This window comes from Marmota marmota, unplaced genomic scaffold (assembly GCF_001458135.2).
Source record: "Marmota marmota marmota unplaced genomic scaffold, marMar, whole genome shotgun sequence".
Lineage (NCBI taxonomy): Eukaryota > Metazoa > Chordata > Mammalia > Rodentia > Sciuridae > Marmota > Marmota marmota.
In genome coordinates, this window is record NW_025999941.1 from 4,684,520 (window position 1) to 4,697,216 (window position 12,697).

Below are 12,697 nucleotides of genomic sequence, written 5' to 3' on the forward strand. Positions count from 1 at the left end.
ATTCATTTTGAGATAATTATAAAAGCATGGAATATATTTTATTCTAATTCAGTCCCCAGTAATTCCCCTTTCCCTCCTTTCTTCCCACCTCCTGTTCCCTTCTCTCTTTTTTACTTATCTTTCTGCTATTTACTTATAGTTTTTTTTTAAAAAAAATGCTGTCTTCTGGATGTACATAATGGTGAGATTCACTGTGGAATATTCATATATGTACCCAGGAATATTAGGTCAGATTCATTCCACTGTCTTTCCCTATCCCATTCCTCCTCCCTTTCCTTCATTTCCCTTTGTTTCCTCTGATCTTTCTTCTAGTATCTTTTTTTTCATCCCCCTCCTTATTTTGGATTAGCTTCCACATATCAAAGAAAACATTTGACCTTTGACTTTGGGGAACTGGCTTATTTCACTTAATAATAGTTTCCAGTTCCCTCCATTTACTAGCAAATGCCATAAAATCATTCTTCTTTATTGCTCCATTGTGTATATAAAGCACATTTTCTTTATCCATTCATCTGTTATATTGGCTTCGTGGCTTAGCTATTGTGAAGTGTGCTTCTATAAATGTTGATGTGGCTGCATCACTGTGTATGTTGATTTTAAATCCTTTGGATATGTACCAATGAGTGGGATAACTGGGTCAAATGGTGGTTTCATTCCTAGCTTTTTGAGGAATCTCCATTCTGCTTTCCAGAGTGATTGCACCAATTTGCATTCCCACCAATATATTAGTGTACCTTTTTCCCATATCCTTGCCAACATTTATTTTTACTTGTATTCTTGATAATTGCCATTCTGAAGAATGAGATAAAATCTCAGTGTAGTTTTAATTTGCGTTTCTCTAATTGCTAGAGATGTTGAGCAGTTTTTAAAATATATTTGTTGACCATTATTCATACTTCTTATTTTGAGAAATGTCTCTTTAGTTTCTTTGCCCATTTATTGACTGGGTTATTTGCTTTTTTTTTTTTCATGTTAAATTTTTTGAGTTCTTTGTATATACTGGGTATTAATACCTTATCTGAGGAGCAAGTGACAAAGATTTTCTCCCAAGCTGTAGGCTCTCTTCTCACGTTATTAATTGTTTCCTTTGCTGAGAAGAAGCTTTTTAATTTGATGCCATTCCATTTATTGATTTTTAATTTCATTTCTTGCACTTTAGGAGTCTTGTTAAATAAGTCAGTTCCTGAACTGATATATTAGAGTGTTGGGTTGATATTTCCTTCTAGCAGGTGCAGGGTTTCTGGTTTAATTCCTAGGACTTGATCAACTTTGAGCTGAGTTCTGTGCAGGGTGAAAAATAGAGGTTACATTTCACTCTACTACATATGGATTTACAGTATTCTCAGCAGCATTTGTTAAAAAGGCTATCTTTTCTACAACGTATGTTGGGCACCCTTGTCTATTATGATACTGTATTTATGTGGGTTTGTCTCTGTCTCTTCTATTCTCTTCCATAGTCTTTATGCTTATTTTGGCGCCAATACCATGCTGGGGTTTTTTTCTTTTTTTTAACTATATCTCTGTACTATAATTTAAAGTCTGGTATTGTGATACCTTCTGCTTTGCTTTTCTCACTAAGGATTGCTTTGACTATTCTGGATCTCTTATTTTTTCCCCAGATTTTTTTTATTTAGTAGAGATGTAAAGTACTAGCTCACAGGTTCTTATAAGAGCATTCCTGAGATTAATGACATCCATCACCTTAGTACTCCAACTTCTCCAGACTAAAGTGGACCATGAAGAGTCTCATTCACTCTTGTTCCTTGGCCCTTTCTCACCTCTTGACTTGGCCAATTCCTTGAATTTTTCATTTCCCTTGAAGTAATGGTCATTCACAGTTTTGTATCCCTAGTTCAATAGTTCATGATCTAGCTGGGCTCTGAGGTATGTGCCACTTCTGCTCTTGCTCATTCCTCAATAAGTCCGTTTGCCAGAAAGAGGATACTTTGTACACCCACCTTCTAGAACTTGTTATAGAAGGCCAAATCCTCAGACACTACACAGTTGAAGTTCTGGCAAAGTCTGGGGCTTCCTTAACACTTGGCCCTCAGAGTTCAGGAAAAGCTGGGTATTATGAGAGAAGATAGTATCAGATAGACACCCTTTTGGGGGACTTTTGAACATTTGACAAATTTTCATATCAGAGCATGATTTTTTTCTAAAGTTCAGACTTAGCTTCACTGAGGGTCAATTCAGGAGGTCAGGATAAGACTTCTAGCTGTCTTATTTTCTTTCTCTTCCCTGGTAACCCCATTACTTCCTTCAAGGGTTTCTATAGGCAAAGTTGCTTTTCCTGTTGATTGAACTCTGGAGCATTAACGACACATACTGGTAGCAAATCCAGCACATACAGGGACTATTGCCATGATGCCACTTCTCCAGGAGATCTGCAGCTGAGGCCCAGACTGGCTTCCTTCCCCACCCCACTTGGGGCACACTGGACTGGAAAGGGGGAAATTGCTAGGACCAGGAGAAAGGGAGCTCAGTGATTATAATGAAAGTTTAAAGCATTAAATGCCTCTTCATGCAATCATTGGGGTACTCAGGGGTGACCATGGGGATAAGGTTGTCCTTTGGATACATAGAAGATGAAGAAGAAGAAGCCTCAAGGCTAAGAGGTAAAACTTCTGGGAATAGGCAGGTCCCACTTTTTGATGCCCCAAATTTAGCCCTTCAGCCCTACTTTCTCAGCCTTGGGAGACTCTGGGATGGGAAAACAGGATGGGGAAGCTAATCCCATGCAGACTTTTCTGCTCTGGAGAGGAAGGAGCTAGGGCTTGAAAACAAAGATGGAAGTGAAGAGGGGAGTTCAACTAGACATATTGATTAATCCTTCTCCCTTAGTCCAGAGCGACAAGGGCAAGGGGGAGATGATATGGGGGCTGGTGGCAGAAGTGGGAGCCTCAAACCTTATTAGCTGACCCAGTGGCAGTGTCAGTTTTGAGAAAGGTAAGGTCCTGTCCCCCACACTGCTTCTGGGACCTAGAAGTCACCCATCGAGGTGGGCTCTGGAGAGGAACCTAGTCTCTGTCCCTAGGGTACTTGATTCAGAGGTTCCAGCTGTTGGGGCTGGCTCTGGGACAACCTCAGGCCACAGTGATGCTGAAGCCACCATGGAATCTGTTGTGCTGAAGTGGCACCCCCTTTCTCCACAGAAAAGCCCTCTTCACCATGGCTGATTTTAGGACTGTCAGCAAAAGAGTCTGCAAAAAAGTCCAATGTAGATAAACTTCCTATTTTTGTGTTGCCCTGTTCTACTTGGCCACTGGCCAGGAAGATACCAGCACTCCAGGTGCTGGACACCCCCTTACTAGTTTTTCACAAACATATCCAGTATAGTACTTTGTAGAAATGTGCAAACAATGTCTCTGGCCTTGAGCTGGGGCTTCACAGAGATGTCTACATTTTTAAGATGTTACAAATGGGCTCCATGGTAACAGCTGGCAGGGGAAGGAAAGAAAGGGGAGAAAAAGCTCTCCCCTTCTCAGGTATTGTCCTTGAAGAGTTAACTTGCCCAGAATAGTGAAAGAAAAGCTGCTTTTATGTGAACTTCTGCAGACTGTGAACTTCTGAGCCCCTCCCCTTACACACTGGGTATAAAACTCTGAAACTCCCTGAACTCGGGGTTCAGGGGATTGATTGATTACAGCAAAAGCTGTGCCCTCTGAACCTGGCTGCAGCCAAATAAAACTGTTTCTGCTATCTTCGGTGCCTTGCCTTGTTTGTCCCTACAACGGTGCCAGTGATTAAGGAAGGCTCCAAGGGCAAGGGTGATGGGCAGCATGGGCATCTTCTTCTCCAGTATGGCACCCACACACCAGTTACTATCCACCAAGCCTCTAAATACCATATTGGCCTGCAGCAGAGTCAGGTGGTAACCAAAGGAGAAGGTTGTGTCTTGTAGCCTTGTGTTTGCCTCAAACTCCACTCCAACTTGAACCTGTTCATTTGCCCTATGGTAATAGCTTGATGAGCCCTGCCAGATCCCACATTCAATGTAGCTACCCAATGTACAGCCGAATACTTCCCAGCTGGAGTCAAGATGGCCCCCTCCTCGCCTGGCCGCCCATGATAAACCAGCTCTCCTCCCAGTACCAGTTGATGAGTGAGGCTCTGCAGGAAGTGAGCAAACATGGTCACCGATGCCCCAATCAGGTCAGGATTTCCTAGGATCAGAGTGGCTGTACAGTCATCTCCTCCAATACTTGCTGTCAAACTGCCATCTCAGGAACTTGATCTGTTGTGTCTGGAAGGCAGTCTTAGCTCAGAGCCACTCTGCCAACAGAAGTAGGACCTGGGCGTTGAGACTTTCACTGCTGTCCATATCCCCTACCACAGTGTGGAACACCTCTGTGGGGCTGAGCTGCCAAACCCCTGCATTGGCTGCATGGAGGTGATAGCCAGGCAAGCCCAGGGCACTCATGTGCACAGTGTGAGCCACCTGGAAATGGCTGCTCAGAACCTTGTTGACAACGAGCTTCACTCCCTCTATCTTTGCATAGCTGGTGCAGCACATCAAAACTCCCAGGGTGATGTAGAGGTTCCTCTTGGCAGGGGCTACAGCAGGCAAAGTCCCCATCAGTGCCAGGACCAATGTATTACCCACTTTGGCCCAGAGGACAGGGAAGGGCTATGGTTAGTCTGGTAAAGGACTCTGGCTTCCTCTATCCACCATGAGCCCCACTACCCATCATCAGTCTCCCCAGTCTCAGAAATTTCCACATGATCAAATGCTAGACCATCTCAGACCATTCTTCTGTCCCTTTCCCCTAGGCACACCACGGTCCTCTTGATGGGGGCAGCCATCTTGATTAATCTCTGGGTCTCTTAGTTTTACAAATGAGTTTCAAGATTGTTTTTTCTATTTCTGTGAAGAGCATCACTGGAATATTGATGGGAACTGCATTGAATCTGTTTAAAGTATATGTCCCATACAATGTTAGGGATGTGCTTATTCATTGTTAATTTGAATCTCAAATTTAACTGGACATCCTGTTTATTGATTTTTTTCAAGGCTTTCAACAAATAACTTTATTACTATCACAAAAAAAAAACCCACAAATGACATTAATGCTATATTCTAGGTGATTTTCTCAGCATTTTCTTCTAACTCAATAAATCTCTTCTTTTTCTCTAATTTCTAGAAGAGACTTTGTTTTTTAAAATTTTTTATTTGTTTTAATTATACATGACAATAGGATACATTTATGCACTTTGATATATCATACATAGATGGGATATAATTTCTCATCTTTCTGAGTGTACATGTTGCAGAATCATATTGGTCATGTAGTTACATAATGTGTGTTTCATTTTACTATGTTTCCTATCCCCACATCCCCTCCCCTCCCATCACTTCCCTCTACCTAATCTAAGGTAACGCTATTCTTCTCTAGTGCCCCCCACCTTATTGTGAATTAGCATCAGCATATTAGAGAAAACATTTGGCCTTTGGTTTTGTGGGATTGGCTTATTTAGCTTAGCATCATATTCTCCAACTCCAACAATTTACTGGAAAATGCCATAATTTCACTCTTCTTTAAAGCTGAGTAATATTCCATTTAGTATATATACCACATTTTCTTTATCCATTCATCTATTGAGGAACACTAGGTTAGTTCCATAGTCTAGCTATTGTGAATTGAGCAATGTATGAGTGTACCTTTTTCACCACATCCTCACCAACATTTATTGTTGCCTGTATTCTTGATGATGGCCATTCTGAAGGGAGTGAAATGAAATCTTAGAGTGGTTTTGATTTGCATTTCTCTAATTGCCAGAGATGTTGAACACTTTTTCATATATTTGTTGATCAGTTGTTGCCGCAGTCTGGCTGGGCACAAAATCACGAGCCACTCACAGCCTTGTAGACTCAAACAGCAATTCTTTATTCCCAAACTCTCACCGGCACTCTACACGCACGTTCTGGGAAAATCCACTTCCACCGGGCTCTGCGTCCCAAATACTCTCAGAACCCCACGAGAACTCAACGGGAACTCAAGGAGCAGGCGCCTGAGGCAGCAGGATACGCCCTATTCCCAGCAGGATCCACCCTAAACCCAGATCCACCCTAAACCCGGATCCACCTTGGTCCTTGAGCAGGGTCACCTTTCTCAAACATTCATGCAATGTCACTGCAAATGACCTGGGTCCAAGGCAAGCCTATTTCCACAATGGAGAGTCCTCCCTCTAAGCAACATTGGGTAGGCTGACAAGGAAATTGCCATGCGTCATTCCTAATTGGCTATGGCTCTCAGCAAGTTGTATTTCTTCTTTTGTGAAATGTCTGTTTAGTTCCTTAGCTCATTTATTGATTGGTTATTTGTTTTTTGGGTGTTAAGTTTTTTAGTTCTTTATATGTCCTAGAGATTAATGCTTTATCAGAGGTGCATGTGGTAAAGATTTTCTCCCAATCTGTGGGCTCTCTCTTCATGATATTAATTGTTTTCTTTGTTGAGAAGAAGCTTTTTAATTTTAATCCATCTCATTTATTCTTGACTTTACTTTTTGCACTATAGGAGTCTTGTTAAGGAAGTCAGATCCTAGGCCTACATGGTGAAGATTTGGACCTATTTGTTCTTCTATTAGGCACAGGGTCACTGTTCTAGTGCCTAAGTCTATGATCCAATTTGAGTTGATTTTTGTGCAGGGTGAGAGATATAGGTTTAATTTTATTTTGCTTTCATATGGATTTCCAGTTTTACCAGCACCATTTGTTGAAGAGGCTTTTTTCCAATGAATGTTTTTGGTACCCTTGTCTAGTATGAGAGAACCATATTTATGTGGGTTTGTCTCTGTCCTCTAGTCTATACCATTGGTCTACAAGTCTATTTTGTTGCCAATATCATGCCATTTTTGTTACTATAGCTCTGTAGTATAGTTTAAGTTGTGGTATTGTGATGCCTCCTGCTTCTCTTTTCTTGCTAAGGATTGCTTTAGCTATTCCGGGTCTTTTATTTTTCCAAATAAATTTCATGATTGCTTTTTCTGTTTCTATGAAGAATGTCATTGGGATTTTAATAGGGATTGCATTAAATCTGTATAACGCTTTTGGTAGTATGGCCATTTTGACAATGTTAATTCTGCCTGTCCAAGAGCATGGGACATCTTTCCATCTTCTGAGGTTTTCTTCAATTTCTTTCTTTCGTGTTCTGTAGTTTTCATTGTAGAGGTCTTTCACCTCTTTTGTTAGATTGATTCCCAGGTTGTTTTTGTTGTTGTTGTTGTTGTTTTGAGGCTATTGTGAATGGAGTAGTTTTCCTAATTTCTCTTTTAGTGGATTCATCACTGATGTATAGGAATGCATTTGATTGATGGATGTTGATTTTATATCTTTCTACTTTGCTGAAATCATTTATTAGTTCTAGAAGTTTTCTGGTGGAATTTTTTGGATTTTTTAGGTATAGAATCATGTCATCAGCAAATAGTGATAGTTTGAGTTCTTCTTTACTTATTTGTATCCCTTTAATTTCTTTCTTTTGTCTAACTGCTCTGGCTAGAGTTTCAAGGATAATAGAAGTGGTGAAAGAGGACATCCTAGTCTTATTCCAGTTTTTAGCAGAAATGCTTTCAATTTTTCTCCATTTAGAATGATGCTGGCCTTGGGTTTAACATACATAGCTTTTACAATGTTGAGGTATGTTTCTACTATCCCTAGTTTTTCTAGTATTTTGAACATGAAGGTGTGCTGTGTTTTGTCAAATGCTTTTTCTGCATCTATTGAGATGATCATATGGTTCTTATTTTTAAGCTTATTAATATGATGAATTACATTTATTGATTTCTGTATGTTGAAACAACCCTGCAAACACTTGATTGTGGTGCATATATTTTTAATATGTTTTTGTATGCAATTTGCCAGAATTTTATTGAGAATTTTTGCATCTATGTTCATCAGGAATATTGTTCTGAAGTTTTCTTTCCTTGATGTGTCTTAGTCTGGTTTTGGTATCAGGGTAATATTAGCTTCATAGAATGAGTTTGGAAGGGTTCCCTCCTTTTCTATTTCATCGAATACTTTGAGAAGTATTGGTGTTAATTCTTCCTTGAAAGTCTTGTAGAACTCGGCTGAGAATTCTTCTGGTCTTGGGCTTTTCTTGGTTGGTAGACTTTTGATGGTGTTTTCTATTTTATTGCTTGAAATTGATCTGTTTAAATCATGTATAACCTCCTCATTCAATTTGGGTAGGACATATGTCTCTAGAAATTTGTCGATGTCTTCAATATTTTCTATTTTATTAGAGTATAAATTTTCAAAATAGTTTCTAATTATCTTCTGTATTTCAGACATGTCCATTATGATATTTCCTTCTTCATTTTGTATTTTATTAATTTGAGTTTTCTCTTTGTTAGCATGGCCAGGGGTTTATCTATTTTATTTATTTTTTCAAAGAACCAACTTTTTGTTTTGTCAATTTTTTCAATTATTTCTTTTGTTTCGATTTCATTGATTTCAGCTCTGATTTTAATTATTTTCTGCCTTCTACTGCTTTTAGTGTTGATTTGTCCTTCTTTTTCTAGGGCTTTGAGATGTAGTATTAGATCGTTTATTTGTTGACTTTATTGTTTTAATAAATGCACTCAATGCAATAAACTGTCCTCTAGTACTGCCTTCATTGTGTCCCAGAGATTTTTATGTTTGTTGTTTCAGTGTTCTCATTTACCTCTAAGAATTTTTTATTTCATCCTTGATTTCTGCTACTATCTATTCAATTCATTCAACTGATCATTCAATTGTGTATTATTTAGTCTCCATTTGTTACAGTAGCTTCTATTTTTTATTTTATCATTGATTTCTAATTTTATTCCATTGTGGTCTGATATAATGCAGGGTATTATCTCTATTGTTTTGTATTTACTAAGAGTTGCTGTGTGGCATAAGATATGGTCTATTTTAGAGAAGGAGCCATGTGCTACTGAGCAGAAAGTATATTTGCTCGTTGATGGATGGAATATTCTATATATGTCTGTTAAGTCTAAATTATTGATTGTATTATTTAGTTCTATAGTTTCTTTATTTAGTTTTTGTTTGGAAGATCTGGCCAATAGTGAGAGAGATGTGTTAAAGTCACCCAGTATTATTGTACTGTGGTCTATTTGACTCTTGAAATTGAGAAGGGTTTGTTTGATGTACATAGATGCTCCATTGTTTGGGGCATAAATATTTATAATTGTAATGTCCTGTTTATATATATTCCCCTTGAGAAGTATGAAATGTCCTTCTTTCTCTCTTCTGATTAACTTTGGTTTGAAGTCTACTTTATCTGAAATGAGATTGGAAACCCCTGCTTGTTTACACAATCCATAAGTGTGATAAGTTTTTTCCCATCCTTTCACCTTCAGCCTGTGGATGTCTTTGCCCATGAGCTGAGTCTCTTGAAGAGAGCATATTATTGGGTCTTGCTTTTTAATCCAATCTACCAGTCTATGTCTTTTGACTGATGAGTTTAGGTTATTAACATTCAAGGTTATTATTGAGATATGATTTGTATTCCCTGTCATTTTGATTTATTTGTTTGTCTTAGTTTCTCATTTGGTTGAATGTCCCTTTAGTATAGATCCTTACTTTCCTAGTTTTCACTTTTTTTTCATTTCATCCTCATGGAATATTTTGTTGAGAATGCTCTGTAGTGTAGCCTTTCTAGTTGTAAATTTTTTTAATTTTGTTTATCATGGAATGTTAAACCTTCAAACCTTCAAACCTGAAACTTAATTTTGCTGGATAAAAAATTCTTTGTTGGTATCCATTTTCTTTCAGTCTGAAATATATTATTCCACGACCTCCTAGCTTTGAGGGTCTGGGTTGAGAAATCAGTTGAGATCCGAATTGGTTTCTCCCTATACATAATTTGATTTTTTTTCTCTCACAGATTTTAAGATTTTATCTTTATTCTCTGTGTTAGTCATTCTCATTATAATGTGTCTTAGTGTAATTTTGTAATTTTGTACATCTGCTGTAATTTTGTACATTTGGGGTCCTATAAACCTCTTATATTTGATTTCCATTCCATTCTTTAGGTTTGGGAAATTTTCTGCTATTATATCATTGAAAAGATCATGCATTCCTTTGACTTGTATCTCTGCTCCTTCATCTATTCCAATAAGTTTTAAATTTGGTCTTTGCATGTTATCCCATAAAATTCTTAGATATTCTGTTCATGGTTTCTTACCATCTTCTCCACATATTCAACTCTACTTTCAAAACTACATATTTTGTCTTCATTGTCTGAGGTTCTGTATTCCAAGTGGTCTAGTCTGTTGGTGATGCTTTCCATTGAATTTATAATTTGGTTTACTGATCCTTCATTTTGAGGATTTCTGCTTTTTTTTTCATGATCTCTAACTCTTTATTGAAGTGGTCTTTCACTTCCTGTATTTTTTCTTTGATTTCACTCCTTATACTAGCCTTTCTTCACATATCAATTTAACTACATACAATCTGAACTCCTTCTTGGACATTTCTTCTACTGTGTTATCAGTGGCTTCTATTGTTGAAGCATCTTGTTTTGTTTGGGGAGTTTTATTCCCTTGTTTTTTCATGTTGTTAGTTTGTTTTCCCATCTGAAAATATGGATCTAAGACAGGATAAATTCTACCCTGTAGACTTCTAGTGTCCCTGTAGGTTTCCAGTGCTTGGCCTGTACTGGTGAGATCAATATCAACAGCACCCAATGAATACAACATATAGCCTTAAACCTAATAACTCCCACTAAGGCATCTACTGCTTTCTCACATTTAACCAAAATGATGAGTTTAATAACTATCTATAGTACAAACAGAATATTTGTTAAAACGATTTACAATTTCAAATGGTGGATGAGATAACAGAGGTAGTGTAGTATGCAGTATTTGTGAGGGAGGAAGAGAGAAGCTAGAAGTAAAAATTCACAGGAAGAGTGGAAGAGGATCCGACAGAGGTTGGCTGTTGGTTGGAGAAAAGTTGGAAAGAAAATCCAAGAAAATAGACAAGAGAGAGGAAGAATACAAAGAGAAAAAAATCAAAGACATAAGAATACAACAAAAATTCAAAACACCATTCATATATCATTGTCCTCCACACACTGATGCATAAACAACACCCTGTTCCAAATATGGTAGAGAGATTAGTATAACAAAAAATAAAATAAAATAAATCTTGCTGGAAAGTTGAGCTTTCTCTGTCAGTGTTCAACAGTTTCTCATCCTTGTCTCTAACATCTCTTGCCATCACCAAACTCAGATCAGCCCTCGAAAACCCAGTTTCTATCCCACCGATCTGGGCTTCAGATACCTCAGGCTCCACCACACTGTAATCCCAAGATCTCAATTCTGCTCCTACTTGTAGAGCGACCACTAGGGATACACTCATGCAAAGGAGCAATCCTGAGATGCAGCAGCAAGACAAGGGCCACCAGCACTCTCAGCAGGAACATCCCCAAGCTCCTCCAAACCTTCAGGCACACCAATAATGAATCTGCAGGTCCCAGCTGCAGTTCTCAGACAGAGGCTCTTCTGGTGGTAAACCTGCTGGCACCCAGGTCCCAGGCCCTGGCTAGTGTTCCAAAATGGGTGCAGCCAATGTGCACCCAAACCTGGAATCTCCTCCGAAGCAGTCCTCTAGATGTGGTAGTTGCAGTAGTGGCAGTGGTTGTTGGCAGCAGGCAGCGGATCAGCGGTAGCAGCAGTTGCAGATGCAAGTGCAGCTGTGGGGGCAGCGTCACCAGGCAATCTCCGGGGGGTCAGCAGCAGTGTCAGCTGCATCCAGGGCAGTGGTTTCTTCTGTGACAGCAGCACCCAGAAAGAAGACCTCCAGATGATCTCAGGCTGGCAGCTTCGGAATCAGAGGCAGCAGCAATCTGATTTCTTTATTGTTTATTTATTAACTGATTTTTTTCTAATGCTGGAAATTCTATCTCTTGTCTTCCTCCAGTCTCACAGCTGGCAGAGTGTTTTTGAGAATGCAAAGCTGCTCACTTCATTCTCCCGCCTAAACTGTTCAATATTATGCCATGGCATAATTCAGGAAAAAACAACTTTTAACATCAAATCCTGCAGGATCTAATCCAGAAGGTAAGCTGGTTGTTTTCCAGAGTCATACTCCTTGAGGGGTTAGTCTCACTCAAAGGAGACTTCCTAACATCCTGTGTCTAAACAGAGTCTATTACCCCTCATTGCACTCTTTACTTGCTGGGTGTAGATCCTGCATTGGTATAATATTCCTGACTTCTTGCCCCCACCCTTGTGGAGAAGCAACCACTCCTCCTATTGGTGATTGGAGAAGGATCTAAGGATGCTTGTCTGGTCCTTCCCACCTGAAGATGTTGATGGTCAGTAATTTTCTATACCTACAAAGCAAGCTGATGGCACAGGCTAGCACCTGTGGCCTGGAGGTTGTGGAGAGAGGAGTGTTAAGACCAATTAATGAGTGGCACGTTAACAAGCTCAGTTGGCCAAACCTAAGCCATATTCTTATCAGTAATGAACATGATATTATATCACTGTCTCCTTGACTACTGTGCCTCTTAGCTGTTTCTAAACCAAGGTAGGAGTTGGGATGGGGAGAACCATTTAAAGGTTAACATTTAACCTCTAAACTCTCAATAGCATTCACTACAGCTTATATTTATATGTTAATTTGGGTTTGTTTGACTGATTTGTAAAACTCATGTCTTTTATTCACTGTTGTATTTTCAATACCCACTACAGTGCTAAGCAAAGA

The 12,697-nt window shown here is 39.1% G+C and overlaps 1 pseudogene across 1 annotated transcript in view; it reads right to left on the minus strand.

The window, feature by feature from the left end:
• Window positions 1–3,086: 3,086 nt before the first annotated feature.
• Window positions 3,087–12,697, minus strand: part of LOC107149692 — an 87,292-nt pseudogene continuing 77,681 nt past the window's right edge. Inside the window, exons 4-6 of the transcript XR_001504446.1 lie at window positions 4,349–4,605; window positions 3,741–4,246; window positions 3,087–3,129 (exon numbers count right to left, since the gene is read on the minus strand). The product of XR_001504446.1 is annotated as a mitochondrial import receptor subunit TOM40B-like (transcript). The remainder of the gene's footprint in view (window positions 3,130–3,740; window positions 4,247–4,348; window positions 4,606–12,697) is intronic.